Below are 17512 nucleotides of genomic sequence, written 5' to 3' on the forward strand. Positions count from 1 at the left end.
GAATGTTTCATTTTGGTGCTTGTGCATATTAGAACATAATACTGAAGGTTTTGCTTGGGTGAAGGTTTCATTTTAGTACTTGTGCATACCTGGACATATTAATGAAGGGGTCACTTGGGTGAAATGTTTTATTTCAGTGCTTGTGCATACCTGCACATATTATTGAAGGGGTGACTTGGGGAAGTGTTTTATTTTGGTGCTTGAGCATACCTGGACACATTACTGAAGGGGTCGCTTGGGTGAATCCTTCATTTTAGTGCTTGTGCATATCAGAACATATTACTGAAGGGGTCACTTGAAATGTTTCATTTTAGTGCTTGTGCATACCTGGATATATTAATGAAGGGGTCACTTGGGTGAATGTTTCATTTTAGTGCTTGTGCATACCTGGACATATTAATGAAGGGGTTGCTTGGGTGAAATGTTTTATTTTAGTGCTTGTGCATACCTGGACATATTATTGAAGGAGTAGCTTGGGTGAATGCTTCATTTTGGTGCCTGTACATACTAGGAAATGTTACTGAAGGGGTTGCTTGGGTGAATGTTTCATTTTAGTTCTTGTGCATAGCAGAACATATTGCTGAAGGGGTCACTTGAGGAAATGTTTCATTTTAGTACTTGTGCATACCTGGACATATTAATGAAGGGGTCACTATGGTGAATGTTTCATTTTGGTGGTTGTGCATACTATGACATTTTACTGAAAGGGTCACTTGGGTGAATATTTCATTTCAGGGCTTGCACATACTAGGAAATGTCAATGAAGGGGTTACGGGGTGAAAAAAGAAGTTAGATACTTACCATAACGTTCCATGTTTGTAGTCCATCTCGCCTACATTCTTGTTGGATGGGGTTCGGAGCCTATATTCGGCTCTGACTTAGCCGATACTAAAGCTCGAGAGCTTTTACTGGCTCGAGGCTAGCCCCTATCCCATGGTGCCTCATGGCAAATCCCCAGATCTAGTTTGCAAGAAAGCAATAAATACCTATCAGGTAAGACCAGTATAAGAGCTGCATAAATGCAGACAAAGGATTTTGAAAATATAATCCATGCCAGGTGGACAACAAAAGAGAACCATGTCAGGCGGCACCAGTATAGTCCATCAGATCCCCCAGAAAACAGGAAGGGGGTTGGAGGTCAGGACGCAAGAATGTAGGTGAGATGGACTACAAACATGGAATGTTATTTTAAGTACATAACTTCTTTATGTTATATAGTCCTATCTCGCCATAATTCTTGCTGGATGGGACAGCATCCCTAGCACCTATATCCTGAGTGGCTCAAGCAAAGAGACTCTTCAGCACAGTGGACCCAAAGGAAGGCCTGTCCCAGGAGGCCAAATCCAATTTGTAATGAGTGACAGAAGTATGTGGTCTTGCCCAAGTAGCTGCTGCACAAATAGTATCAATTGGGAGCCGAGATCTAAAGACACATGAAGTAGCTACAGCTCTAGTAGAGTGACCTTTAACTTTGATGGGTAATTGTTTGCCAGCTTGTTGATAAGCAAATGATATGCAATCTGAAAGCCATTTTGAAAGAGTAATCTTAGAAACAGGCAAGCCTTTCTTTTTGTCAGAAAAGGAAACAAAAAGTTGATCAGATTTCCTGAATTCTTTAGTCCTGTGTATATAAAACCTGAGTATTCTGTGAACATCTAGCTGGTGTAGTCTATACTCTGATCTATTAGAGTGGTTTGGAAAAAACACAGGTAGCTCAATAGTAGTATTCAGATTGTGCTCTGAGCGTACCTTGGGAAGAAAGGAAGGAATGGCTTGTCCTGAGAGAGACTCTATCATTGTGAAAAATAACGTAAGGAGGTCAAATAGTTAGAGCTTGCAGTTCTGAGGCTCTCCTAGCAGATGCTATGGCTACTAAGAATAATGTTTTCCATGACAACAATTTTAAGTCTGATGACAAGAATGGCTCAAAGGGTGCAGACATCAACGATGAGGGGACTAAGTTTAAGTCCCAGGGTTCTAATGGTTGTTTGATTGGAGGCCTGAGAAGAACTCCTTTTAAGAAAGTTTTACACAAGGAGTGCTGCATGATTGGATTTCCCATGAAGCCAAAGTGGAAATTGGAAATGGCAGCTAACTGAACTCTAACTGTAGCGGCTGCCACTCCTTCATGAAAAATTGACAATAGGAAGGATAAAATAGATTCTATAGGAGCCATATATGGATCTAAGCCCCAGTTCGTAGCCCAAAAGGAAAACCTTTTCCATTTGCTGGAATATAGTTTCTGAGTGGAAGGTTTATGGGATGAAATTAGAATGTGTTTGACTGCAGGGGATAGGGGAATACACCTGGCTATTCATTGAACTGGAGCAGCCATGCTGTCAATTTGAGGGTGTGGATGGAGGGGTGGAACTGTCCTGATTGATGAATCAGGAGATCTGGAGATGGGTCCAGAATCCATGGTTCCTCCAAAAGGTAGGGCCACAGGAAGGGAAACCAAACTTGTCGAGGCCAGCAAGGAGCAATGAGGATCAAGGAACTCCTCAACTGTCTTGCTTTCTGTATTACCCTTGGGATGAGTGGAAAAGGAGGAAAGGCATAAATAAATCCCTGGGGTCCAATTGGGAACTAGAGCATCCCTGGGTGACATCCCCGGATGGGGAATGAGGGCAAAGTAGCTGCTGCATTTGGTGTTCAGGTGAGTGGCAAATAGGTGGCAGCAAGGCTGGCCCCATCTGTGAAAGATCTCTTTCGCAACTATTGGATTCAGGGACCACTCGTGAGGCATCAGAATTGCTCGGCTGAGTTTGCCTGCTATCACATTGGATTTCCCTGGGATATGCATTGCTATCAGGAAGCGTTTAGTATCCATCACCCATTTCCAAATTCTTAAGACCTCTCAGCAAAGTGGGTAAGACTTGGTTCCTCCTTGCTTTTTTATGTACCACATGACAGACATGTTGTCTGACTGAATCACAATTGTCCCGGTGGAAAGGGAGCAGTGAAGTGCTTGCAACGCATATAGCACCGCTCTCATCTCCAGAACATTGATGTGCAAGTGGTTCTCATGGTTCTGCCAAGTACCTTGGACTGTCATTCCCAGATAATGCCCCCCCACCTTATCAGGGAAATTTCAGTGGTCAAAACTGCTTTCTCTTGGGGAGGAACAAGTGGACCACCTAGGATAAGTTGTTTTGTGTGCAGCCACCATGTCAGATCCTTTTTTGCATGCATTTGTTATCAAAATCTGGTGAGACAATGGAAGGCCTTGCATCGACCATTGGGCAAATAGCAGCCACTGAAGTATCCTCATGTGTTGGTGAGCAAGAGGGACTAATAGGATGGCGGAAGCCATAGTCCCTAGGACTTGAAGGACTACTCTGGCCTGAACTTTTTGTTTGTTTAACAAGGATCTGACTTGACTGCATAGAGACTCCACTCTTTCCTGTCTTAGCCTTACTGACATGGTGGTTGTGTCTATTTCTGAGCCTAAATATACAATGTGCTGTGAGGGAGATAAGACTGACTTTTGTAGGTTGACGGTGATGCCTAGAATGGTGCACAAGGATAGAGTCTTTTCCCTGGTTCTGATGAGTTGATGCTTGGTGGTAGCAGTGAGGAGCCAGTCGTCTAGGTACGGAAACACCTGGAATCCTTGATGTCTCAGGTGAGCCGTTACCACTGCCATGCATTTGGTAAACACTCTGGGGGCTGTAGTGAGACCAAAGGACAGTGTTCTGAACTGAAAATGACTAGCCCTCAGCCGGAAGTGTAAGTGTCTCCTGGAGTGCCTGTCCAGTTTTATGTGGTAGTATGCATCCTGGAGATTGATTGTGCACATCCAGTTATCTTTCCTGATAAAGGGAAATATCGACTGCAGAGTGACCATTCGGAACTTCGATTTCTTTACATGCTTGTTGAGCTTGCTGAGATCTAGAATTGATCTCCAGTCCCCTGTCTTTTTTGGAACTAAAAAGAATCGAGAGTAAGTTCCGGATCCTACTTGGTCTGCAGGGACTTCTTGGATTACTTTTTTGCAGCAATGAGATGACCTCTGATGTTGCACGGTCTAGTTGGATGGGTGGTACATCTGGTAGAGACCGGTTTGTTGGGGGTTTGGAAACAAAGGGGATCAGGTAACCTCTGGATATTATGGTGTGTACCCAGCGATCGTGTGTGATGGTTAGCCAGGCGCTTGGGTACAGTGACAAACGACCCCCGACTGCCTCCAGAGATGGACAGTCAGGCAACCCTTCAGAGGCGATAGAAGGGACGATCAGAAAACATTTCTCTGTCTCCCTGATGCTGCAGACCTCTGCTGCGGGGGCAGCATCTTCTATTATATCCTCCCCCTCTGCCTCTGGGGGAAGGTTGACCTTGTGCCTGAGGGAAACCTTTTTGGGATTTATGGAACCACATTTTCCCTCCTGTATTACCCATGGGATAGGGTCTGGATGGGAGAGAGAAACAGACTCCGACGGCAGATAAGGTTTTCCCTTTCTGCTCACACCTAGTCAAAGTCTCTTTCACTTGGGGTCCAAAAAGAGATGAACCATCAAAGGCGATGTTAGTGAAGGAAGACTTGAAGGATTCCATAAAATTACAAAGAAGCATCCACGAATGTCTCCTGAGGGATATTCCTGCTGTGGCTGCCCTACTCACTCCATCTGCTGCATATGAGATCAGCCTCATGGAGGAGTTAACTATGGAAGTAATGGTGGAGAGCTGCGCAGAAACTTTATCCATGGAACCTGGAGCTACTGAACCTTGGAGGATGTCTCTTAACTCTTTCAGGAGATCCCTCTGAAGACGTGTAAAATGAGTCAGGTAATTTAGTGATCTTAGTGTAAATGCCGCTGAAGAACAAGTACGCTTCCTGTACCTATCCATTGTCCTGGACTCCTTGTTAGGAGGATGGATATTAGAAGATATCTCAGATAATTCCTTCTCGGTGGCCGCTGATACCACCATAGCATCAATGGGAACTCCCTTACCAAGAAAGGACTTGTCCTCAGGTGCAGTCATAAACTTATTTGGTGTCCTCGGGACAGGCTCCATTGAATTTGGAGAGGTCCATGCTTTCAGTGTTATGACCCCCAAAAGTTGGTCATAAGGTGGTGTCACCCAGGAGATGGAAGGTCAGGAACAAAAGGCCTCAAGATACACTGATTCATCCTCAGTAGAGTTATTGGTCTTCCAATCACCCCTCTGTCTAAGGATTTCTAAGATGTCAGAAAAAGAGACATCCTCAGAGGGTGATCTAGGGGACCCTTCTGATTCCTCTAAATCAGTGTCTGACGTGACAGTCTCAGGTGAGTCGACATGCTTTCTCTTACACAGCCTCTTCCGAGGGAGCTCTTCAGTGGGATAATCTGAGGAGGTCTCAGAAGAGGGGGCACTTCCAATGGGGGCTACTTGGGCCTCTGGTTCCCTATGCTGTGGGGGTGGCAGGGGGGAAGAGGTTGCTGCCAGCTGCTGGTGGGACACAGGATCCAATGGAATGGCTTTAGCAGAGGATAAAGCCTTTTCTATAGCTTTGAAAGCCTTCCCCCCTCTCCAAAGAAGACCTCTGCTCTGAGGGGATGGATAGTCGACTCCTAGCAAGAGGGAATGGCTCTGAAGCAGAAGTGGGAGCTGAGCTGAGTCAAGCCGAGGCTCCGAGAGGGAGGGTCGGTTTCGATGCGAACCTAGGGTGACTGTCCCTCTCAGAGCCGACACGAGAGCATCGGCTCCCAGATCCCTCGGCTCCAGACTGAGCCATCGAGGATAGAGTAATTGGCTCTGAGGAAGCAGGTTGAATCCCCGGAGCCAACCGGTCCAAGACAGAGGAACCTGAAGTAATAGGCTCCGACAGTAAAGCAGTTGGAGGAAGAACAGTTATCGGTAAGGGGGTTGGCTCTGAGACCTTTGGGTCCAGAGGGGCCAATTTTCTTGCCAGAGGTGGATCCAAAAGCAACCTCTTCACCACCCTCTCAATGTCCTCATCTGATAGGGTCCTAGAGGATCTGGTGGAGACAGAAGGAGATCTCCTTCTCTCCAAAATAGGAGATCTCAAGGTGGGAGACACAACCTTGATTGCAGGTAACATTTTCGGTACTGAAGGTTGTCATGGAGTCGAGGAAATCGACGGCACCGAAATGGATGAAGCTGAGTTGGAACCGGAACTTCTTGGCTCCGACACTTTAGTCTTTTTAGTCAGCACCAAAGCTGGGGCTGATGATTTTCTCTAAGAGGATTTTGGAGCTGCCTGACCAAGTTCCAGCTGTTCCTGGAAGGAACTGGTCATGAGACCCTTATCTATGAGTTTCCTCTTTCTCTCATTTAAAACTTTAGTACTAAATGCATGACAATATGTGCAGGGTTCCTGCAAATGGGCTTCACCAAGGCAATACACGCAACTGTTGTGGCTGTCTGCAAGAGACATTTTCTGCGCACACCTATCACACTTTTTAAACCCTGAAGGGCGATGATCCTTATGATCTCTATCCTTATCTTTTGACATTTCGAGTATCAGGAAAGATAAGTTAGATAACAATACTAAAAGTATTAACTACAACAATAAAGAGAGGAAGGAAGAAGATAACTTTTTTTTTTTTTAAACAGTCACACACACAGGAGGAAATGCCCTCTAACTTAAACGGGCACTATGGCCCTCTAACTTAAATGGGCCGTACAGTTCTATGGGGGAATAGGGGTTGAGAACTTTCAAAACAGTCACACAAGAGACAAGAAACTATATATATAGGATAGAAAAAGACTAAATTTAGCAAAAAATTGTTTTACTTAGCCAACAAGCAAGTAAGACACAACCTCGAAGCTTTCTCGGAAAATTAGATCTGGGGATTTGCCGTGAGGCACCATGGGATAGGGGCTAGCCTCGAGCCAGTAAAAGCTCTCGAGCTTTAGTATCGGCCAAGTCGGAGCCGAATATTGGCTCCATACCCCATCCAGCAAGAATTACAGCGAGATAGGACTACATAACATTAATTTATTTGTGTGTCATGGAAGTGCTTGTGCAAACTTGGTCAGACTACTGAAGTGATTGCTGGGCAAAATAAATTATTGTGTCATTTTAATGCTTTTGCATATTTAAGAAAAGCTAAAGAAGGGGTTCTAGAAGAATTAATTCCTTTTTGTGTCAGAGCAGTGCTTGTGCATACTTGGACAAACTAGTGAAGGGATGGTTGGGGACAAATTCGTGGACTGCAACTCCAATATGAAAGGCGAAGCATCACATTTTACAAGGGAAGTACTTACTGCACAGATGCTGGACTATGAATTGCAAAAGTGTCTCATTAGCACACTACCCTTTACAACATTTCTCGTTTGAATCTCATTAGTTTTAAGCCTTTTTGCATTAGTGCAAATGGCCTCAATGAATCTCACCTTTGCTAGTCTCATTCGTAAGCATCAGGAATACTCCTTTCACATTTTCACAAGCAGATATGAATACTGGCCATAGTTAGGAAAGCAGTAAAAGAGGCAAAAGCATAATAAAAATTGCAAACGCTACCCTGAAATACTAACACCCATATTTGTGATAGAAACAGCTTACATACACGCAGCAAAAGAATGTTAGCACAACTAAAATATAACAAGACACTTACTTCAGTGTGGGAATGAGGAGGGTGCAGAACACTGAGAATAAAAGTAATGCAGTTTCATGAACAAATAAGGCTATCCAAATACATAGGAACAGAAATTAAAAAAATGCAAAGCTGTACCTTCAATTCCCACAAGCACAAAATATAGCTACAACTCCACAAGACACAGTACTGCAGGACTTTCCCGCATCAAACACAAAACATGGCTACACATCCACAGCACAAAGCACTGCAGGACCTTCCCACATTAAACACAGAACATAGCGACAACTCCACAACATACAGCACTACAGGACCTCCCTGCTACAAGTTGGCAACACACAGTACTGTAAGACCTTCCCACATCAAACACAGAACATAGCAACAACTCCACAGCACACAGTACTGCAGAACACTCCCACATCAAACACAAAATTTAGCTGTAAGTCCACAACTGATGCAGCACTGTAGGACCTTCTCATATCAAGCAGAGAACATAGAGACAGTTCCACAACACACAGCACTACAGGAACTTCCTGCATTAAACACAAAATATAGTTACAAGTCCAAACACACAACACTGCAGGACCTTCCCACATCAGACACCAAACATAGCTACAAGTTAACAGCACACAGCCCTACATGAGCTTCATGTGTTAAAAACAAAACATAGCTACAACTCTACAACACGCAGCACTGCAGAACGTTTCCATATCAAACACAAAATTTAGCTAAGTCCCCAACAGATGCAGCACTGTATCAAACAAAAGTAAATAAAAGACATTATACATTCTCATGGGAACCAATAGGGAATAACATGCCAATGTAGACTGTTTAGACAACATCCCAGGGAGCTCCAAGCACACATATCACACATGTAATTGCAGCTCACATCATACTGCAAAAACAAAGTCCACATCCTGGGCAGGTGGTACAGGCCACACGGTGGGTATTAAGAACACAGACACAGAAGGCAATCCATGAAGGCGGAACCAAAATGACCATGGAAAGACAATCCACAGCATGCTGTTCGAGTAATCCATATAATAAATGCATGAGAGGGTAGCTAAATCCCCATGGCAAAACAACAATGGATAAGATGAAATCTAGTTAGCAGTCACTCTGATACATCAATGACAAGAATAGGTGTGGCAGGCATGCCAGTCACATAGACGTTCAACAGCAGAAGGCAACATGCATAACATAGGCAATGACATGCATGTCCATCACTGATTGTAGAATCAGGTATGCAAACATCCAGCTAGGAAGAAAGGAAGTCAACAGGGGCAAAAGGTGCAGAGGAGGAATATGGATATCAACGAGATGCATACTGCCACATGATTATTATATAATGTCATGTACAGTTGACATAAATATGTGCAGGCCAAGATACATCTGATTGACATGGCCATAGTACTGGAATATGGAGATGTGCGGGGTTTCTACATCAAAGACATGAAAGTCTAGGACACTGTGTAGTTGTGTCACAGATCAAGTGTCCAATGAAAGTGGCATCTTGGCTACAGCTGATGGGCCAAAGTCCTGAAGAAATCAGTTGTGCCATAACATGGCTTCAAGTACAGCAGGTGACAGAGTATACCATGATGTTAGGCAGACCTGTGTCACTTGGGCAGTACTGACAACCCACAGAGGACAACAACTGTCAGCCTATCCTCACATTTTTTATTTTCCAAATTAATGACCTGTAGCAGTTACTAGAGGCCTAGAGTGCAGAAATAGCATATGACACAAAGATGCCTTTGCCAGCATTCGCATTATTCTGTGAACACAGCAGTAAAGCCACAGTCAGTTCTGACACTGACCAAAAACTCATTGGAAACAAGGGTGCTACTCTAGTCATAAAGCACACAGGTATCAAACCAATGTGGATGACCCCGGTGTAGTTGTCATTGAACCACTCCATCAGATGTATAACCTCACATGAACACTGCTCCCATAAGCATTCATAAGATGCAGGAATATTCTCTAGGGGTAGGAATGTCAGTGCTAAAATCTGCTTCATTTCCATGTAGAATTTCGGCACCTAGCACACCACAGCCAAAGGTCCAGCTGCTGTCTGTGATACCACAGCATTTGACCAAGATGGAACAGGCAGCAGTGGGGATGGGCACTGAGGAAGGCAGAATGGATGGCATTATGTACCACCTACTCAAAATCCATAAGTACATACTTTGGTTTGAGGGTAACCCCAGCTTATCAGCCATACCAATCAAGTTATTAAACAGGTAGTAATGTGACAGTTGGCACTTTTTAAGACATAAAGTGGCATACCAATGGGCCACACCTGCCATTGTCCTCCTACCAATTTGATTGTGAATACTGTAAAACATGTAACATATGGTCACATAGGTAGGGCATGTTCCCATCCGTAACCCATACAGTACATTCTGCGGTTAGCACACAGACCCTAATGCTACCTCCTCCTATTGCAAGGTGTTTACTTAATGTCTATATGCTGAGGATCCATATCCTTCTCCATGAACTCTGCAATGCTAGCATTGTCCTTCCTACTCACCAGATCTATCTTCTGCCTTGTGCAATGTATTCATTGTTGCAAGGCTGTCGTCCAGGCCATATGCAGAAGCACCCGCTCATCTACTTGCTGTGCACAGTTCACTATGACTCATGCCTGAATATTCCAGGACATTGTGGCTTTGTCCTTAACTGCATTAGCCATTTTCACAAGTGCAACCTCCTCTGGTCATGGTAGATGGTGGTCATGATGAGTGGGCCAACTCTTCGCCATCTGCTGTCTCCAGTGTGATAGTTCATCCTCTGCAATGTAACATTCTTTTCTCTTCTCTTCTTTGTACATCCCCAGTATGAACTTCCAGTATCCTGTCCCTCCCAGTGAAAGCAATATCTATCTATTTATCACCCACTCTAGTTTGCCTTTCTGACTTAAAAGAGTTGGGTAAACGGTCCGTGATTTTCCCAGCTGCACATCCATGCTTGTTGAAATGTGGAGGCTGAATGGCCGAAAGAACGGTCTTACATATATTAAGTCTGAGATGCCATTTCTCAGAATATTCCCTTTTCTCTAAAGTATGGCAATCTTGGAGTTGGTATATAGAAGTTCGGAGGGGTGCTTACTCCCTCCCAACCACTACAAAAAGAAGTTTTAAGGAGGAGTGATTTTTGTGATTCACTCTCCTCCGAGTTTTCAGTCTTTTTTTTCTGTCTTTTTGGCACTTATCATTTCTTTCAAGTGGCAACATTTCATTAGGGAGCCCTTAACATTTTCTTGTTCCTTCTCTAATCCTGTCATAATGTTCTAACGCTCCACTACACCTCCACATCTCGTAACTGTATAGAGGAGGGTGGGTAGTCCATTTGACTGACTCCTAAGGCTTGGATTACATATTACATCCATTCATAGCATGGGGCAGCCTCAGTTCAATGTGATAATGTTTCTCTAAATGTTCCTGCTATTCTCTGATTCTGATTCTCACTAATTTGCTACAACAGCCTTGTAATACTTGACCTCCTGTAGTGGAACCCATCACAAATGAAAATCCAGTAACAATGAGCCAATGCGGTCCAAATATTTGAATCAATCTAAGCTGTTTATACATTTGATCACCTTTTTTCATTATTCTCTGAGATTTCTGTACTTCTAATATGCAAAGTTGCTCACCTAACTGGTTAATCACTTTAGAAGTTGAAAAGTCAAAACCTGTTAGGCTTTGCATTACATCACAGTTAAAAAGTTTGCAATGCTCTACACTATATGCGGTTCCAGTACTGAATATTTAGACAGCATCCTGGGTACTGCAAGGCATATCTCTCACTCTTGAAGTGCAGGAAATCTGGATAAGGCTAAAAATAATGGGGGAGAGACAAAGGTCCAAAATTAAAGACAATTTTTAAACATTGTAAACAGTAATAAAAATAGAAAAAAGCAAGCCACCAAGGCAGTATTTGTGTGAAACATTAGTTTATTTAACATTAAACACTGTCAAAGTAAAAACCAACTAAGCTCTTTCACCAAGAAACATGAATTGGCTTCATTAGAGTCACTCAATTATGATGCAACTTCCTTTATATACTCTGATTACTTAGCAACTATTTATGATTTTGCTTGCATCAATGAAATTACCCTGACTAAACTTAAAGGCATACTTCCTCTGAATATGTAATGTACACAATAACATGCTGTAAACCACAATAATAAGTACATTCAAGATAAAAATATTAGTAACAGTACTAATAATGAACATAATAATATAAAACATATTTAAAAAATAAACTTAAAAATTCAAAACATAGTTGATCTGTTTGTTGCAGTCAGGTAAGTGTTTTCACAGTACACTTAAAATTAAACCTCTGCTGCCCTTTGCTTCAAAAAGGGAGCTATTGAACAATAATCATTTAAACCTGGCTTGCAACAAGAAGTTAATCTCAGCTGCCATTTAGTTTCTGGCTTCTAATTCTAATTCATCATCCCCAACCCCTAGAGTCACTCTGTACTCTATCAATGACAAAGAATAAAAATCCCTTGTAGTTGGGTCAGTCTATAGTGTGAACATATAAAGCATTGTTCATTTTTTTAATTTTTAATATCTCTAAGGTGCTTAGTAATGCAATCCTGTAGCCTTCTTTTGTTCTTGCCTACGTAGAAACCAGGGCATGATAAGCATGTAGCTAAATAAACCACCATAGTGGTGTTGCAGTTGCACCTGCCCAGGCATCCTGTAATACGTTCAAAACTTCCTATAAAGACATTCGTACCATCAGTTATATTTTTACAGGTCTTGCAAGCAATACATTTGTACATAAATGACCTGTGCTTGCCTTGTTTTCTGTTGACACTTTCAAGAATATTCTTTATATTATGCCCTCTACTGTACACAACCTTAGGTTTATGCCCCAATGTTTCCTTCATTTCTTTGTCAAAATGAGTTTCCCATATATTGTTAACACTTGATAGCAAGTTTGATGTTTCTGTATTGTATTGTAATACTAGAACATTGGTGTCTAGCTTGGTTGTGTTGGTTCTATTAATATTTAGAATTGCTTTCAAAATTTGCTTAAATGTAGTATTTCTTTTAAGCATAACTTTTCTCTTCACTTTCAGCAGAAGACTTAAGGGTAGCCTCTGTTTAGGAACATTCCAATTAATGTATAGATCTCTTTTTTAAATGTTTCATCGCTACTAATGAGCTTAGATAACCTGACCATTTGGCCTTTTATTATACCCTTCCTCTGATGGAAGGGGTGGCAACTGTTATAGTGCAGTAACATATTGGAATATGTTTCCTTTCTGTGGATGCTACTAGCCAAGGTGCCCCCAGCAATGTCCTTAGTCAACTCATTATTTTAAAATTCTGTCTTATCACAGTGTCATTTATATGTGAACTCAAGGAAAGTGGTTGTGCTGTTGATGTATTTCACGAAGTCATTCATCACATGTTCCTCTCCTTGCCATAAAATTAGTATGTCATCCAGCAACCTCACATACAACAATACATTGGCCATAAAGGCAGAGGAAAAAACATATTTTCTCTCAAATTCTAGGAGAACCAGATTCGCAAAGCTAGGGGCACATTTGGCCCCATAGCCACTCCTGCTTCCTGATGATAGAATTCACCTTCAAAAATCATAAAGTTGTTAGTCAAGACCACTTTCATGAGTCCAACTAATAAATTGGCCTTGGATTATTTAGCTACATGCTTGGTTTATTTAGCTACATGCTTATAATGCCCTGGTGTCTACGTAGGCAAGACCAAAAGAAGGCTTTGGGATTGCATTACTGAGCACCTTAGAGACATTAAAATTAAAAAAATGAACAATGCTTTATATGTTCACACTCTAGACTGTCCCAACTACAAGATATTTTTATTCTTTGTCATTGATTTTGTACAGAATGACTCTAGGGGTTGGGGATACTGAATTAGAATTAGAAGCCAGAAACTAAATGGCAGCTGAGATTAAATGCTTGTTGCAAGCCAGGTTTAAATGATTATTATTCAATAGCTCCCTTTTTGAAGCAAAGGGCAACAGAGGTTTAATTATAAGTGTACTGTGAAAACACTTACCTGACTGCAACAAACAGATCAACTATGTTTTGAATTTTTTTGTTTATTTTTTTAAGTATTTTTATATTATTATGTTCATTATTAGTACTTTTACTAATATTTTTATCTTGAATGTACTTATTATTGTGGGTTACAGCATGTCATTGTGTACATTACATATTCAGGGGAAGTATGCCTTTAAGTTTAGTCAGGGTAATTTCATTGATGCAAGCAAAATCATGAATAGTTGCTTAAGTAATCAGAGTATATAAAGGAAGTTGCATCATAATTGAGTGACTCTGATGAAGCCAGTTCATGTTTCTTAGCGAAAGTGCTTAGCTGGTTTTACTTTGACAGTGTTTAATGTTAAATAAACTAGTGTTTCACCAAATACTGCCTTGGTGGCTCGCTTTTTTATTTTTATTACTGTTAAATTTTTAAACCATTTGGGTTGTTTTTTGTATAATTTTTAAATATTGCTCTTATAAACTTAAGAAAGTAGTTAGAAAAATAGGTTTTGCATTGTCATGTGTTTTTCTGAAGGATATGAAGTCTGAAACTCAATTGTATGTCATTATTTAGTGACTTCAATCCTCAATGATTTGCCAGAAAACCATAGCTTTTATGAGGAACACACCAAATATATGAGGTAAAAGTCTGGGTAGCTGATAGAGGTATGCAGCATGACCAGTCTCTTCCTGTCATACTTAACTGCTAGAATACCAGATATAATGCAGTTAAAGGTCAACACAAATGTCTACCTAAACTGCTAGAATACCAGATATAATGTAGTTAAAGGTCAATAACAAATGTCTCTATAAATGGCTATGAGTAGACAGCCTTTATATCATGTACTTGGAACTTTTTTCATAGATTCAGATATAAAATGTCATCCTAATTGGTTGTCACTGGTCAGTAGTAAGGATAATCCTGAATAGCTTAGTTATTTTAGTAGCTACAATACGTGTAAACTAATGGAGATTTGGCCTTTACCAGTAAGGATGCTTTGACAGTTACACAAATTAAATGGTCTTGGGCTCCTTCTTTCTAGTATTTATTATTCCAAGATGTAACTGTAGCAACAATATTCAGGTCTGTATCAAACATAATATTTATGAATATGTGCACAGCTCTTTTCAGACAAGCATGGCACAGTGATTTATTTTGAGCATATATATTTTTCTTTTACAACTGTAGAAAAAGGTACAGAATACAATTGTTTTTTCATATACTTCTCATCTCGCTTTTCCTTCAGTTTTACAGGTTTTATGCATTTCCAAATATTTTAAGTAGAGTATCTAATTTAATTTAAAGGCAAGTTTCAATTTGCACGTGCTAATCATTCGCATTACTCTTAAAGTCAATTTCACAAAAATGGATTATTTGCAAATGAATCCATTTTCATACAAAAAATGTAAATAGTATTCAAAAAATCAGGCATGTAGCCGGGGGGGCTATGGTTAAGAGTAAGGTTTAATGGTCATTATTAAATGGTACGGCAGTAGCGTTGTTACCTCACAGCAAGAGTTTCTCCCGTTCGATTCTCGGCTTGGCTTGGGAGTGCCTTCTGTGTGGAGTCTGCATGTTCTCCCCGCAGTTGGGTAGCATTAGAAAAACATGCGTGCATAAATGGGCATGCCTTCGTTGAAGGTTGGGTGTTGAGCTGGCACCTCAGCATTTCATAAAAAATCTACTGCCAATCATTAGCGGACCGGAGTTCTGCTTTGGTGACCCCTTACCAGGAAAAAGACAAAAGACAAACAAACAAACTAAATGAAAACAAAAGATAAGTCAGCAGAAAGTAGGCTGCTTGTAATTTAACCAAACAATCTATCTTCACAGTGTGTGATTAAAAAAATACTGTACTATCAATTCCTACCACTAAGCCGCATATCTGGCTTAACATTGTACATAGAGGTTTCTGGCATATCACTACATAGTTTGTAATTCACATTATAGCACATAGAGTTATGTAGTTACTGTTGTAGTTTAGTACTGCTATCAAGTTACAGCATATCTTATTTCACTGTTATAGTGTTATAATTATAAATGCCTTCTGCAGATATGTCTGTGTCTGTTAACTAATAACAATGTAGTGTTGAATTGCAGAACATAACTATAGTTCAAATGATGTTTGACTGATGTAAGTGGCAGGGTGGCTTATCACAGCCAATTGAAGCCTACAGCTTAATATTTATGTGAGCCCTATATGGAACCCCATACATGAGCCCCATTTGGAACCACATTATTAATGTATACCTCATGGCACAGTATCAGTGCTGTGACTTGGTGCTTGCCTTCACTAAGCCACAATACCAAGTGGGTTGTTTCCATAGTAAGCTGTATGGGATGTCAGTGTTAACAGTATATATATATATATATATATATATATATATATATATATATATATATAATTATTTGTTAACTAGATCAGTCCATTGTACACAAGTTTCCCTTTTCCGGGCATAGCTCTCAACTGTGTAGATTTTTGCAGAATATCCTGACTTTTGCCTCATATTTTTGGTCTCTTCCTCCTAAAATTTGTGGTTTTCTGGCAAATCACTGAGGACTGAAACTCCTAAATAACAAGTATTTGAGTTTTTGAATTCATATCTCTCTGAAAATGCATGCTAACACTTTTTAATTTTCTCAGTGCAATATTTAAAGTCTGTCTGTATTTTGGGGACTTTATCCCACCATTATTTTAGGCTATTCCCAGATTTGTTGCAATAAGAGGTTGAGAGGTATGTCTCAGAGGCAAACCAACAACACTGTCTGGTTAAGTGACTTGCTGAGAGTCACACAGTATGCAGATGGTGGTGGAAGGAATCGAACTATGTGCCTTGGCTACAGGAAATAATTTGATAAAAAAGGCTAATAACCTTAGATCTCTACACTAACTGCAATACCAGCAGTCTCTAGTAAAATGCAAAAGTCTTGAGACAAATGACTTGACATCAGATATACTCAAAAGAAAAAAAAGAATTACATAAAAATTCAGGCATTGCTGAAATTCTGTAAGATTATATTTTACTGACATTAAGAAACATTGCAATGATAATCACATGGCTGAGTTATTAGTATGCACTGCAATCATAAAAAGTTGCTTTTAACATTGACAATCCCTTTTAAAGAAATATCCTCATTTATATATTCCTGCCAAATTGGACTTAGTGGAAAGTGAGCCCAACAGTGAAATATAGACAAAACATTGTTTCTGATTTTTCAACCTGTAAATCAGAGATATGGAAACTGATCCTTAGGACATAGTATGTTCTCCCACTATTGGGGAGGGAAATGAAGTTTGTATGGGAGATTGAAAAATATAGCCTAGAGTTACTTGGTTTTGCCTCTACATATAACCTTGTTCCAGAAGCTAGACCTTTCAAGCAGGGATTATTTATCCCCTACTGTGGGCTCACCTTCAGAAAAGTCCCCAAATGTATGTTGAGATCCTCAGAAGCCTCTGACTTGCTACTGTGTAATTGCTTTTCGCACTAGTGAAAAACAAAGTCACTTTGAGTTGACGATGTTCTGCCGAAAGGAAAGCTTTGTCTATTGTTAGTATATATGCACCTAACAGCCTTTTAGGAGCTCTAAAAAGTAACCAAAATAATAAAATCACACATTTGAATTGTCAGAGATCATGGATATTACACTTTAGCAGGTACCACCTACTGGATCTTGGAGACTTGAACCTTCGTGTGGGGTAATGAGGAAGATGACAGTAGGGACGTGATTTAGAAGAAAGGCCTGCCTGAGCTGGACAAGAGCAGTGATCTCTTTTTAGGCACCAGTACTGGTCATTGAATTTGTATAGCAAACCCCATGTTCAAACAAAAAGGCGCTCACAAATGTACTTGTTACCAGGGAACCTTAGGTCAAAGGGCTACGGCTGAACTCTGTGGTCATGTCATGATATGTTCAAGGCAT

Source organism: Protopterus annectens, chromosome 13.part0 (assembly GCF_019279795.1).
Source record: "Protopterus annectens isolate FY-2018-M chromosome 13.part0, PAN1.0, whole genome shotgun sequence".
NCBI classification, from domain to species: domain Eukaryota; kingdom Metazoa; phylum Chordata; order Ceratodontiformes; family Protopteridae; genus Protopterus; species Protopterus annectens.